Below are 14,405 nucleotides of genomic sequence, written 5' to 3'. Positions count from 1 at the left end.
AACCAAAATAATTGGGGTTTGGTAGTGGTCTTACTGCCCAAATCCCCCTGAACCTCAGAATAAATAGGCAAGTCTCTAACAGGGAAAAAGCAGAAGGGACCTTGGCCCCTTTATTTTTTAGATCATTAATGAACAAAGCAGTTGTAACCAAATTAATCATAATGTTATGGCATATCCAGGCAAATAAGAAGTCGCTAGATGTAGGCTGAAATCAGTAGTGAAACATAGAGTGCAGTAAGAACCACCTGTTTCTGCTAGGGGCATTTTTCTTGAATTTAGTTACCCATATTGAGAGATTAAAATATAGGTTTTGGGAATCTCCTGTGGAAACACAGATAAAAATAGTTACTGTATATGATGAGTTATTTAGGTAAGAAGGAACTGTTCATTTAATAAATGTAGGGACCTTGGGCCAGACTTTCTGCCTGAAGCCAACACTGTTTGCTTTTTCCCATAGCAGCCAATCATAGCTCCGGTTGCTTAACTTCCTGTTTGTGGCACATTAGTATATGTGAGGGGGGAAACTTTTCAAGATGGTTGGTGACCATGGTGGCCATTTTGAAGTCGGCCATTTCGAATCCAACTTTAGTTTTTTCAATAGGAAGAGGGTCATGTGACATCAACCTTATTGGGAATTTCACAAGAAAAACAATGATGTGCTTGGTTTTAACGTAACTTTATTCTTTCATGAGTTATTTACAAGTTTCTGACCACTTATAAAATGCGTTCAATGTGCTGCCCATTGGATTGTCAATGCAACCCTCTTCTCCCACTCTTCAGACACTGATAGCAACACCGCAGGAGAAATGCTAGCACAGGCTTCCAGTATCCGGAGTTTCAGGTGCTGCAGAATGGGCATAACAAAAATCTGACCCACTTTTATCTTTGGGGTCATCTGAAGGCAATTGTCTATGCTGTGAAGATACGAGATGTGCAGCACCTGAAACTACGGATACTGGAAGCCTGTGCTAGCATTTCTCCTGCAGTGTTTCTATCAGTGTGTGAATAGTGGGAGAAGAGGGTTGCATTGACAATCCAACACAATGGGCAGCACATTGAACACATTTTATAAGTGGTCAGAAACTTGTTAATTCATGAAAGAATAAAGTTACGTTAAAACCAAGCACATCATCAAATTCACAATAAGTTTGATGTGTCACATGACCCTCTTCCTATTGAAAAACAAAAGTTGGATTCAAAATGGCCGACTTCAAAATGGCCACCATGGTCACCACCCATCTTGAAAAGTTCCCCCCCCCCCCCCTCACATACAGTGGGGATCAAAACTTTGGGCACCCCAGGTAAAAATTTGTATTAATGTGCATAAAGAAGCCAAGGAAAGATGGAAAAATTTCCAAAAGGCATCAAATTACAGGTTAGACATTCTTATAATATGTCAACAAAAGTTAGATTTTATTTCCATCATTTACATTTAAAAAATAACAGCAAACAAAAAAATGGCATCTGCAAAAGTTTGAGTACCCTGCAGAGTTAATATCTTGCACTGCCCCCTTTGGCAAGTATTACAGCTTGTACAGCCAAGAGTCTTTCAATTCTTGTTTGAGGTATCTTTGTCCATTCTTCCTTACAAAAGTCTTCCAGTTCTTTGAGATTTCTGGGCTGTCTGTCACGCACTGCTCTTTTAAGGTCTATCCATAGATTTTCAATTATGTTGAGGTCAGGAGATTGTGAAGGCCATGGCAAAACCTTCAGTTTGCGCTCTTGATGTAATCCCCTGTGGATTTCGAGGTGTGTTTAGGATCATTATGCATTTGTAGAAGCCATCCTCTCTTTAACTTCAGCTTTTTCACAGATGGCATCAAGTTAGCATCCAAAATTTGCTGAAATTTTATTGAATCAATTTTTCCTTCTACTCGTGAGATGTTCCCTGTGCCACTGGCTGCAATTTATTTCTGTTCCCCTTCATCTCCAAACGTACCTTTGCTCATTCCGGCCAAAAAGTTCAATTTTAACCTCATTGGTCCACAGAACTTGTTTCCAAAATGCATCAGGCTTGTCTATATGTTCATTTGCCAAGTTCAAACGCGGATTTTTGTCGTGAGGAATTAGAAGAGGTTTTCTTCTGATGACTCACAACGAAGACCATATTTGTGCAAGTATCTCTTTATAGTGGAATAGTGTACCACAACTCCAGAGTCTGCCAGATCTTTCTGGAGGGATTGTGCAGTCAAACGTGGGTTTTGAATTGTTTTTCTCACAATCCTGCGAGCTGTTCTATCTGATATTTTTCATAGTCTTCCAGATCTTGCTTTAACTTCGACTGTTCCTGATGACTGCCATTTCTTAATTACATTCCGAACAGAGGATATTGACATCTGAAAATGTTTTGATATCTTCTTATAGCCTTCTCCAGCTTTGTGAGCGTCAACTATTTTCAGTTTCAGATTTCTAGACAACTGCTTAGAAGAACTCATGGTGCTGATTGTTGGGGCAAGGTCAGATGAGTCTGGGCATTTAAAACCTTTCAGATTGACATCACCTGGTCTTCCCAGATGATGATTGAGAACAATCCATGACACTGGCAGGTCTCAGCTTTGCAAAGGGGGCAGTGCATGCTATAAATTCTGCAGGGTGCCCAAACTTTTGCAGACGCCATTTTTTTGTTTTCTGTTATTTTGAAAGTGTAAATGATGGAAATAAAATCTAACTTTTGTTGACATATTATAAGCATGTCTAATCTGGAATTTGATGCCTTTTGGAGATTTTTCCATCTTTCCTTGTCTTCTTTATGTACATTAATACAAATTTTTACCTGGGGTGCCCAAACTTTTGATCCCCACTGTATACTAATACTAATGTGCCACAAACAAGAAGTTAATATCACCAACCATTTCCATTTTATTAAGGTGTATCCATATAAATGGCCCACCCTGTATTAATTAAGTGTATCTGCTAGAATATGCACTAACATGGGAAGAAAATGAAAGACCAGCATTAGTCAGCAAATTATGATAATATAAGGAAATGTTTGAACATTTTGAAAGAATGGTGAAGTGGCATAATCAAAATATTATTTTGATAATTTCATGCTTTGTCCTCTAAAAAGATAAATATATGGTAAAGACTTATGATTTTAGAGGTATATATATTTAGAGGTATATACTAGAACTGTATACACTATATCATGTTATTTGCATATCCTGTAAATTGCAATCTTGTTCATATGATTGTTTTTTAATATACGATTGGTGCCCTCTAATTTCTAAAGGGGGGGGTGGGGGGTGGGGGGGGAGTAGTGAGTGTTTAGAAGAAATTACAGGAATCTGTGAATATGACCCCTGAGAAAGTTTAAAGGCAAAACCAGTCACGTGGACCACAGAATTCCTGCAGTGATATCTTTTTATATTGTGCGTATCCAAGTTTTGTATTACAATAAAATCCTCCGGAGCGATCCATCCTTCAGGCTCAGTACATTAGTGCTTTTTTCTCTCTTTGATCTTTATGGAGAGGTCAGTCAAAAGTGTCCACACTAAAAAGAACTGAAGATGAATGTCATTCCCACATATACTCAATGCCACAGCTCTTGGGTCTCTGACTAAACATCCTATGATGTCTTGGGGACTTTTAAAGCAGATGCTTTAGCTCTTACCTACTGAAAGAGCTACTGCCTTCTTGATTTCCTTCTCCAACATACAGGGGCCATACACTATGACCAGGACTCTTCTTCCAATTGTTCCTTCTTAAAGAAGTAACTGACATCAGGTAAATAAAATAAACATTCTGCAGAAGCATATACATTACTTTCCATTATACATTACCCTTGCTGACTGTTATCTGTACTGACTAAACTCCACCCACCCCAACATTCTACATGTTAACTTTGTTGACTGAATTGCACCTGCCCTTACCTTGGCCTGTATGACTATATCTTCTGTAAACTCCAACAGTACCACACTTGGGTATGTCAGCCAGTGTTATTAGAGATTACTCTGAGGATGGTAACTTGGCATTTCCTGTAGTAAAGTCCCGATGTATAGGTGTTAATTTACGAAAACCAGGTGCCCCTTGGACGCAAATTTTCAGTTTATCCCTATGCCAAATCTGAAGCAATCACTTATCCTGTCATGTAGCCCTTGTGCCAATGTGCCCACAAGGGATTACATTTAGAGAATAAAGCATTGCTGCTTTTTTGGCCTGCATGCATAGTGGTATATTAATACTGCAAGAGAAAGGCAAGAAAGAACATTGCACATTACTAATAAAATGGAACTGACATTTAATTAATTGGTTTTAGGGCCCCTGTAAAATCAGCTCAAATTCTTGTCAGGTAGGTTGTTGTTAGGGGAAACCATCTCTTTTTTAATCAGTCGATTTTTTAGGTTAAAGTTTAAATACAAAAAAAAAAATTGTGAAACAAAAACATCCTTCATCTAGTTTTAACAATGGCAGTTAGGAGGGTGCTGTTGTGGTTCAAGGAAAAAAAGTTACCAGTATAACTGATTTCCCCCTCACCACAACAGCACAATGGAGAGCATTTCTAGATAAATTAGAGGAGGGATTACAGATTGCAAGAGTTTTGCGCCCAAAGGAAAGTGCAGACAGGTTATCAGCATACAAAAGATAGTGACAACATTTTTTTTTTTCAGGGAAGGGACCAAGTCACAGACCTGCAGATCTACTCCAAGGATACCTCCTTTCTCTCAGCCCGAGATGCTGTCACAGATCACTTGAAGCAAGCCCTTAATCTAAGAGGAACAGACACCTGAAGAGGAATAAGCATTCATTTGTAATGTAAATTTGTTTTTCCTTAGTCCTACAGTAGCACGCAGCAGCCGCAAGTGGGTGTGTTCTGTCCATATGGAGCTGGTAGGACAGATGAAAATAAAAAAAAAAACTAATTAAACTACCCCTCCTATCAAGGGAAATCCTCCCCAAAACCAGGTGTGTAGTAACAAGAAAAAAAAACTAATAAAAAAAATAAAAGGGAGGGATATTTGTGTGCTGCTGTAGGACTGAGGGAAAACAAATTTACGTTAGAAATTAACGCTTCCCTTACGTCCTGCCAGCAGCACAAGTGGGGATGAAGCAAGAAGTAATTCCCTATTGGGAGGGGCCTTCACTGCAGGCAGAATTCAGGATAGACTGCCCAAAAGCAGTGTAATCTGAAAACCTACAATCAAGTTTATAATGACTTATGAAAGTAGAGGACGAGCTCCAAGAAGCTGCTCCACATTTGTTCCAAAGGAACCGAGGATTTCATGGCCCAGGAGCTGGAGACTGTTCTAGTAGAGTGGGCCTTAACAAAGGCAGGAGGCTCCAAATCTTGGTGGACAAAAGAACTCCTGATAGCCTCCTTAAAGTGGTTCTCCGGTGCTTACACATCTTTTCCCCTATCCAAAGGATAGGGGATAAGATGCCTGATCGCGTGAGTCCCGCCGCTGGGGACCCCCGGGATCATGCATGCGGCACCTCGTTTGCAATCAGTCCCCGAAGCGTGTTCGCTCCGGGACTTATTACAGGCGACCACCGGGCCGGCGGCGTGTGACAGCTATCACGCCCCCTCCCGTAGGCTTGCATTGAGGGGCAGAGCGTGACGTCACACGGGGGCGGAGGCGTGACGTCACATGCCGCTGGCCCCAGTGGTCGCCTGTAATCAGTCCCGGAGCGAACACGCTCCGGGGACTGATTACAAACGGGGTGCCGCGTGCATGATCCCGGGGGTCCCCAGCGGCGGGACTCCCGCGATCAGGCATCTTATCCCCTATCCTTTGGATAGGGGAAAAGATGTGTAAGCACCGGAGAACCCCATTTAAGGAGGCTATCAGGAGTTCTTTTGTCCACCAAGATTTGGAGCCTCCTGCCTTTAAGATGTGTAAGCACCGGAGAACCCCTTTAATCCAGCTGATCAAGGTAAAAAGAGGCCATGCAGCCATTGTTCTTGTCTGAAAAAAAATCAGAAGATTCTCATCTTTCCGGAATTCCTCAGTTCTGCTCAAATAAATCAACGGGCTCGAGAAAGTTAAACAGATTTGTAAATGATTTCTATTAAAAAATCTTCATCCTTTCAGTACTTACGAGCTGCTGAAGTTGAGTTGTTCTTTTCTGTCTAAGTGCTCTCTGATGACACCTGTCTGGGGAACTGTCCAGAGTAGAAGCAAATCCCCATAGCAAACTTCTTCTACTCTGCAGTTTTTGAGACAAGCAACATGTCAGCAGAGAGCACTGTTGCCAGACAGAAAAGAACAACTCAACTTCAGCAGCTGATAATTATTGGAAGGATTAAGATTTTTTAATAGAAGTAATTTAAAAATCTGTTTAACTTTCTGGAGCCAGTTGATATGAAAAAAAGTACAGAAGTGTAGAAGTATGGTAAGTATAGAGGCCCCCTTGATGAACCTTTTAACCTCTTAAGGATGTGGGGTGTATGCATACGCCCTGCATCCCGAGTCCTTAAGGACTTAGGGCGTATGCATATGCCCGTTAGAATCCCGGTCCCCGCCGCTAGCCGGTTGGGGACCGGACCGGGACCGGACCGGGCGATCACACAAAATCTCATGTCAATTCAGACATGCAATTTTCTGCTATTCCGGGCTGATCGGGTCTCTGGTGACCCGATCACCAAGAAAATAGGGATGATCGGAGCTGTCAGTGACATCCCCAATCATCCTGAGGGATAGGAGCGAGGTCGCAGTGCTGCTATCTCCTCCTATCCCCTGCCATTGGTCAAAATGAATTCTGACCAATGGCAGCACAGGACAGTGGGTTGCCATGGCACACCCCCTTTCTGCCCACCCCTGGATGTCGGGCAGAACGGGGGGAGAAGATGGAGGCCAGTCCCTGACCAGAAGATGGCGTGGGGACCGCCGATCGTCGCTGGAGACAGCGGAGATCACAGCGCAGGTAGGGAAACGACGGTGGGGGGGGGGGGGGGTGGGATAGGGGGAAGGAAGGTTTAGTAAGCGATATTTACTGCTGCCCTTCCTAGTGGGTGCCAAAATACAACTCCCAGCATGCCCAGAGTTGCAGTTTGGCAACATCTGGAGGGTCACAGTTTGGAGACCACTGTTACAGTGGTGCCCAAATGGTGGCTCTCCAGGTGTTGCCAAACTACAACTCTCAGCATACCTAGACTGCTCAGGCATGCTGGGAGTTGTAGTTCTGTAACATCTGTCAGATTCAGATTTTGCAATTTTCATGACATTTTTGAAAATTGCTGCTCTACTTTGAAGCCCTCTAATTAAAAAAAAAAAAGTAAAAATATGTCCATTTTATGATGCCAACATAAAGTGGACATATTGTATTTGTGAATAAAAATAAAATTTATTTGGAATATACATTTTCCTTACAAGCAGAGAGCTTCAAAGTTAGAAAAATGCAAAATGTTCTAAATTTTCATGAAATTTGGGGATTTTTCACCAAAAAAGGATGCAAGTAACAACGAAAATTTACCCAAAAGAGGAAGGTAGAAATCAGCTCACCACTTGTAGATATACCGGCACTGTAGATAAGGGTCCGGAAGCACGGACGCAGGGAAACCGCTCTTCCCCATAGTATCAAAGGAAAATTTACCACCAAAATAAAGTAGAATATGTCACGAAAAAACTATCTCAGAATCAGAATATTCAGTAAAAGCATTTTAGAGTTATTAATGCGTAAAGTGAAGGTGGTCAGAACTTCGAAAAAGGGCTCAGTCCTTTAGGTGAAAAAGGGCTGCGTCCTTAAGGGGTTAATCAGAGGGTCTTGAGATCGGGCTCTTCCTAAGAAGGCTGACATAGCTGCCACCTGCACCTTCAGAGTAAATATACTTAGGCCCTTGTCTAGGCCATCTTGCAGGAACTGAAGTATAGAGGGGGATCTGAAACTTATACCTCAAACCGAGAGTTTGCAGCTAAAAAAAATGAATTCAATGTACTATAAGACAAAAAGACAGGAGGAGCGCGATCCTAGTGAAATATCATTAAAAATGCAGGCAATGTTAGCAATAATATTATGCTCACCGGAATGTGTTATGCTTAGAGCATAACATCTGTAACAGCTCATCAGATAGCGGGTCAGCAGCCTTGGAGCACCCGATCCTCCAGGGGAGTCGGCAGACAGAGATAGAACTTGGTAGCAAAAAAAGGAAAGAATTTCTCCAATAACAGGTGCTTCTCCCAATAAAAGGTTTTCTTTATTCCATCATGGTGATATAAAAGATTAAAAAGATTTTTAATCTTTTATATCTACCATGATGGAATAAAGAATCAAGTTCTATAAAAAAACGAATTCGACTATAATAAGAAGTGACCAAGGTTAACTGTTAAAGCATTAATACCCAAAACGCTAGAAAAAGTTAAATACTCCTAGGAGAAACAAAGTACAGTCCTCAGGTCCTATCTAAATGGGATACGGGGGTCTATAATGGACAGATAGAATACAGAGTAGAGTATGGAGTAAAGTGAAAAAGGGGAAAGAATTATAGAATTGACCGTTGGATGTTTAAAATAGCAGAAATATTTCTGCTATTTTAAATATCCAACAGTCTATTCTATAATTCTTTCCCCTTTTTCACTTTACTCCGTACTATACTCTACTCTTTATTCTATCTGTCCATTATAGACCCCTGTATCCCATTTAGATAGTACCTGAGGACTGTACTTCTTTTCTCCTATGGAAACTATACCAGATGAATATGGCACCATTCTTTGAATATGCGCTTGACTCTGGCATAAGCTTTGTTTGTAGACGCCGTATTGAAATAGAATAGTGTTTTCAAGACTGACTCTGATAGCCCTCTGGATTGCAAGAGGGACTGGTGAACCTCCAAACTGGCAGGTTGAATCTGTGCAGATCCGAGCATAACTGAGTGCCCTGAAACACAAGGTTCTGCTGTTGGGGGAAGTCTCCAATACTGACCCTGACTCATCTGCATGAGCTGGGTGAATCAAGACTAGAGATGAGCAAAGTTAGAGTGATTCGATTCGTCACAAACTTCTTGGCTTGGCAGTTGCTGACTTTAGCCTGCATAAATTAGTTCAGCTTTCAGGTGCTCCAGTGTGCTGGAAAAGGTGGATACAGTCCTAGGAGAGAGTCTCCTAGGACTGTATCCACCTTTTCCAGCCCACCGGAGCACCTGAAAGCTGAACTAATTTATGCAGATGCAGGCTAAAGTCAGCAACTGCTGAGCCGCAAGGTTCGTGACAAATCGAATCACTGTAACTTGCTCAGCTCTAATCAAGACCTCTTTGGCCAGAATGGAATGATAGTGATCACTGGTCTGGTCTTGCATAAGCTTTATCAATGCCCTTGGAATCAAGGAAGTTGGAGGGAATATGTAGGCAAGCCTGAACCTCCAAGGTATTGACAGAGCATCCAACGCCCACAGATGGTCCTCTCGGTACAGAAGGCAGAAGGTCTTCAATTAGGCTTTGAAAGTGGTAGCCATGAGATTTATCTCTGGCAAACCCCACCTTTGGCAGATCTGATAGAAAATCTCTGGATTAAGGGACCATTCTTAGGCTTTAACTCAGACAATTTGCCATGATGTTAGATGTCCCTCAAATGTGGACTGCAGATAGGTGGGACAGGTTTGACCCTGCCCATTCAAAAATCATATCTACCTTTCTGAGAAGAGGTTGTGACCTCAAGCCTCCCTGTTTGTTGATTTAGAGTACACCTGTCATATTGTCCAATTGAATATTCACAGCTTTACCCTTGATTTGAGGGGGGGAGTGAAGAAGTGTTCGGCAAATAGGTCTAAGTTCTCTCAGATTTAAAGAAAGGCGCTGTTCCTGAGACATCCAAGTACCCTGTACTGGAGGATCTTCTATATGGGATTCCCAGCCTACTAGGGATGTGTCTGTGGTCAACATGATCCAATTAGTTTGAATCAAGAACCTCCAATCTCTTGGCTGACTCCACCAACAAAGAGAGTGACATGCTCCTGGAGACTGGGAACACTTTCTGTCCAGCCCAGAAGGGCTGCGATTTCACTTGCCTAGGATCTCTGCTTGAAGAGGGCCCACGGAACAACCTCCACAGTTGCAGACAGCAACCCCAACATCTTCGTCAATGTCTGAAAGATAACCTGTCGACGACTGGAGAGAAATCTTGCTTCTTCTATGACCCAGTCTCTTCTTTCTGGAGAGAGATGATGGGAATTTAGAATGAAAGCCAGAAACTTCTTGGTAGTAGTGGGTTGGATATATGACTTCTGCCAGTTTATTAACCAGTCTTGACTCTGGGGAAAAGAAAGAACCAGATGAAGATGTTGGAGGAGGATTATCTCGAGACCTTGAAGTCTTAACACCACCACAGCCACCAACACCTTTATTTATTTATTTTTTTAAGTTTGAGGGGCAGGGGATATATCAAAGGGAAGAGCGCAAACTGAAGGTGTTCCAGGGTCCCTTTAAGGTGGACAGTGATCCTCAAATAGCTCATGTGAGCAAGATGTACAGGGATATGCAGGTAGGCATCCTTCAAGTCCAGTGTAGCCATGACACCCCTGGTTTCAGGATGTTTATGACAGATTGAAAATAGTTTCTTCTTTATAAAACGATTTAGGAAGTGCAGGTCTATGGTCATCCTCCAGTCTTCTGTAGATTTTGGGACCATGAAGACTGTAGAGTAAAGGGAGCAGGGGGGGGGGGGGGAGACTACGTCCAGGGCACCTTTGGAGAGGTATTTTAGGACCGATGATGCCAGAAATTCTTGTCTAGAACGAGACCGGTGATGACAAATCGGTCCGGAGGATGGGATAGAAGATTTATAAAGTACCCGTGGACCATTACATTGAGAACCCACAGATCTCCTATGAGGCAGTCTATGCTTCTAAAAAGAAGTGCAGTCTTCCTTTCACTGGGAAGCAATGGGACTGAGATCAATTAAGCTGGACTTGAGAGGGGATACGGAGCTGCAGCTCCAACAGTCAAAAGGTCCTACTGCTTCTTGTCCTTAGAAGGGCCAGGTTGGCTGGAGCCTCTACGCTGAGAGTCTCCTCTCTGAGGCCTGGATTAGGGGTAGGAAGTTCTTCCTCTACCTCCCTGCTGCCTTCCCCTACCACTATAAGCTTGAGGGAGGAACTTGCCCTTTTTGTCAGCAAGACCTTCCATTATCTTATCTAGCTCCGACCCTCGAACGGGAGGGAGCATAGATTATATTGGCTGGCATTGTCAGCGACCCATGGCTTGAGCCACAAGGGTCTACGTCTCACTGAAGAAAGGGCCATAGCTTTAGCAGCAAGTTTAACTTGCTGAGAGGCTGCATCACAGAGGAACTCTGAAGCCAGAGTAATGGACTTAAATGAGGCCAGAATATTGTCTCTGCTGACTTTAAAATCAATATCAGAATGGGCTTGTAGGAGCCTCTTCCTTAAAAAGTTGGCAACGAAAAAATAAAGACCAAAACATAACCAAATATGCAGACTTGCAGAGCTAGTCTAAAAAAAACTAACTTTAGAAACACAGAAAATCTAAACAGCCATGGAGGGGATGTCAGAGCTCCGCCCTCAACATCGCTCACACCGTAAGCAGGGCATGCACCAGAGAAGCTGCCGCATGCACCCGCAACCTCAGTGAGGTAAGAGACCTAAAGATTGAGTGCAGAAGCACGCAGACTGAAGAAAAAGAAAAGAAATCTGCAGACTAAGCTCTGAAGTAAGCAAACCCGAGCCTGAGAAAACAGGCAGGCTCATAAAAGAATAAGGACGCTAAACTCCCAGTTCCGAAAATAGGGGTAAACACACCTGGTGGGGAGGAATCCCTTTTATAGGAGGGGTAGTTTAATTAGTTTAAATGATTTCAATTTAAATTTTATTAAATTTCCATCTGTCCTACCAGCTCCACAGGGGCAGAACACCACTTGTGCTGCTGGTAGGACGTAAGGGAAGTCCATGTTATGGTTTGCCTGATTTATCTGACTATGGTATCTTTACTAGCCTTTTGCCCTTTATTCAGACCTGCATATTGGATTAGCAAGAGGAGTTTTGGAACTCCCTGATACACTCAATGTACTCAAACACCTTCCAACATCTACAGTAGATTGTGAAATTCCCTTTATTATTAGAGAGATAAGATATATTACAAAACAATTTTTGCATTCTTTGGAAAGAGGAAACCTGGGGCCAAAACTTAGGATCTGGCCTAAGAACTACTCTCTTGTCTGGAACTTAAATACATAGGAAATTACATGAGAGAAAATAGATCTCCCCTATTTTCCAGGCTGATGTGATGGCAATGAAAAAAGCAGTTTCAAGAGACAAAAGTGGGTGAATTATCAAACCCTGTGCAAAAGGAAAAATTGAGCCGTTACCTATAGAAACCAACCAGAGTGCTTCTTTAATTTTTAAACCGCCCTGAAAAATCAAAAGAAGAAATATGGTTGCTATGGGCAACTGCTCCATGTTTAAGCTACACAGATTTTGATAAATCTCCCCCAACATGCTGTGAGAGTCTTTGCTCTGCCTCAATAAACTTTGCAATCCATGGATGATCCACCAACTTTTTACAAAACAATGCACCAAAGACAGAATGGATCTTTAAATGTACATCCTGGTGCTTAAGTACAAGGGCACCAGGACTTACATTTATGTCCTATGACCTTAAAGGGGTTCTCCGGTGCTTAGACATCTTATCCCCTATCCAAAGGATAGGGGATAAGATGCCTGATCGTGGGAGTCCCGCCGCTGGGGACCCCCAGGATCTTGCACGCGGCACCCCGTTTGTAATCAGTCCCCGGAGCGTGTTCGATTACCGGTGACCACATGGCCGGCTGCGTGTGACCGTCACGCCTCCGCCCCCGTGTGACGTCACGCTCCGCCCCACAATGCAAGCCTACGGAAGGGGGCGGAGCGTGACGTCACACGGGGGCGGAGGCGTGACGGTCACACGCAGCCGGCCATGTGGTCACCGGTAATCGAACACGCTCCGGGGACTGATTACAAACGGGGTGCCGCGTGCAAGATCCTGGGGGTCCCCAGCGGCGGGACTCCCACGATCAGGCATCTTATCCCCTATCCTTTGGATAGGGGATAAGATGTCTAAGCACCGGAGAACCCCTTTAAGGTCATAGGACATAAATGTAAGTCCTGGTGCCCTTGTACTTAAGCACCAGGATGTACATTTAAAGATCCATTCTGTCTTTGGTGCATTGTTTTGTAAAAAGTTGGTGGATCATCCATGGATTGCAAAGTAGGCTTCCATTGAGGGGCGGAGCGTGACGTCACACGCCGCCGGCCGTGTGGTCATCGGTAATCAGACCCGGAGCGAACACGCTCCGGGGACTGATTACAAACGGGGTGCCGCGTGCAAGATCCTGGGGGTCCCCAGCGGTGGAACTCCCTCGATCAGGCATCTTATCCCCTATCCTTTGGATAGGGGATAAGAGGTCTAAGCACCGGAGTACCCCTTTAAGGGTTTAAAATGAAAAAAAGCAATCTGATTGGTTGCTATGGGTAACATCCACTTCTCCTCATTTGATAACTTTCCTCTAATATCGTTACATTTTCCCACTATCTGACAGGCTGCCACTAACAGACACAGATAAATGGCTAATAATTCTATGAAACTCTTGATCCAAAGACCTCTGAAAGTCCAATTTCTAAAAGCAGGCACCCCTGCCCCAGGGGCTGGTGTCTCTCATAAGAATTACCAGATTTTCTAGTCTCCAATCGAGACCCTTTAGCATGCTTGACCTGCATCTCCACCACACCAGGAAATCCAAGACTTGTGATAGACGGACTTTCTAGTCTAGACCCTCTCAAGAACTGTCCCACAGGCTCAAGATGTACAACAAAAGAGTACAGACCTGAATCTGGGCCTAGGGTAATGCTGATAATGCTGCTGTGAACAGGCCCAGAAGAGACTTGGCTTTTCTGATTAACAAATAGATATTCCAGGATTAGAAATACGGAGTTGATTTTTTCAAAAAACAGCACTACACCTGTCCTCAGGTTATATGCGGTGTTGCAGCTCAGTACCTTTGAAGTGAATGGGCCAAGTTGCAATACTCCAAACAACCAGAGGACAGGTGTGGTGCTGTTTTTGAAAGAAATTAACTATGTTTTTCTTTAGGATGCTAGTTTTGGGGAAATGCTTTAAATTACTTTAGTAAAATTAAATTGATATTAACTTGGTAAAAACTTTAGAGTGATAGGAAAGGGAAGGGAAGAACTGCAGATGTTTTACTTCTCCCCTAACCTTATCAGCTTTTCTGAGATCTTCCTAGAACTCTGGGTGAATTGGCACATGTAGATGTGTGTCTTGGAGATCCAATGAAATCATGAACAGCCCGCTGAAAATTCACTGTATTTTTATTTTTTTTTTTATTGTTTCAATCTTCAATCTACAGAGACTTGTTCAGGGGGTTTAGATTTATAATGCCACATTACATATGATTCGTTTTTTTTTTTTTACTAGAAACAGGGAAGAGTAGAACCCCTGCAACTAGTGGGGGAACCTGAAATA

This window comes from Hyla sarda, chromosome 1, assembly GCF_029499605.1.
Source record: "Hyla sarda isolate aHylSar1 chromosome 1, aHylSar1.hap1, whole genome shotgun sequence".
In the NCBI taxonomy this organism is placed as follows: domain Eukaryota; kingdom Metazoa; phylum Chordata; class Amphibia; order Anura; family Hylidae; genus Hyla; species Hyla sarda.
The sequence above is the reverse complement of the archived record's forward strand: the minus strand, read 5'-3'. Positions refer to the sequence as shown.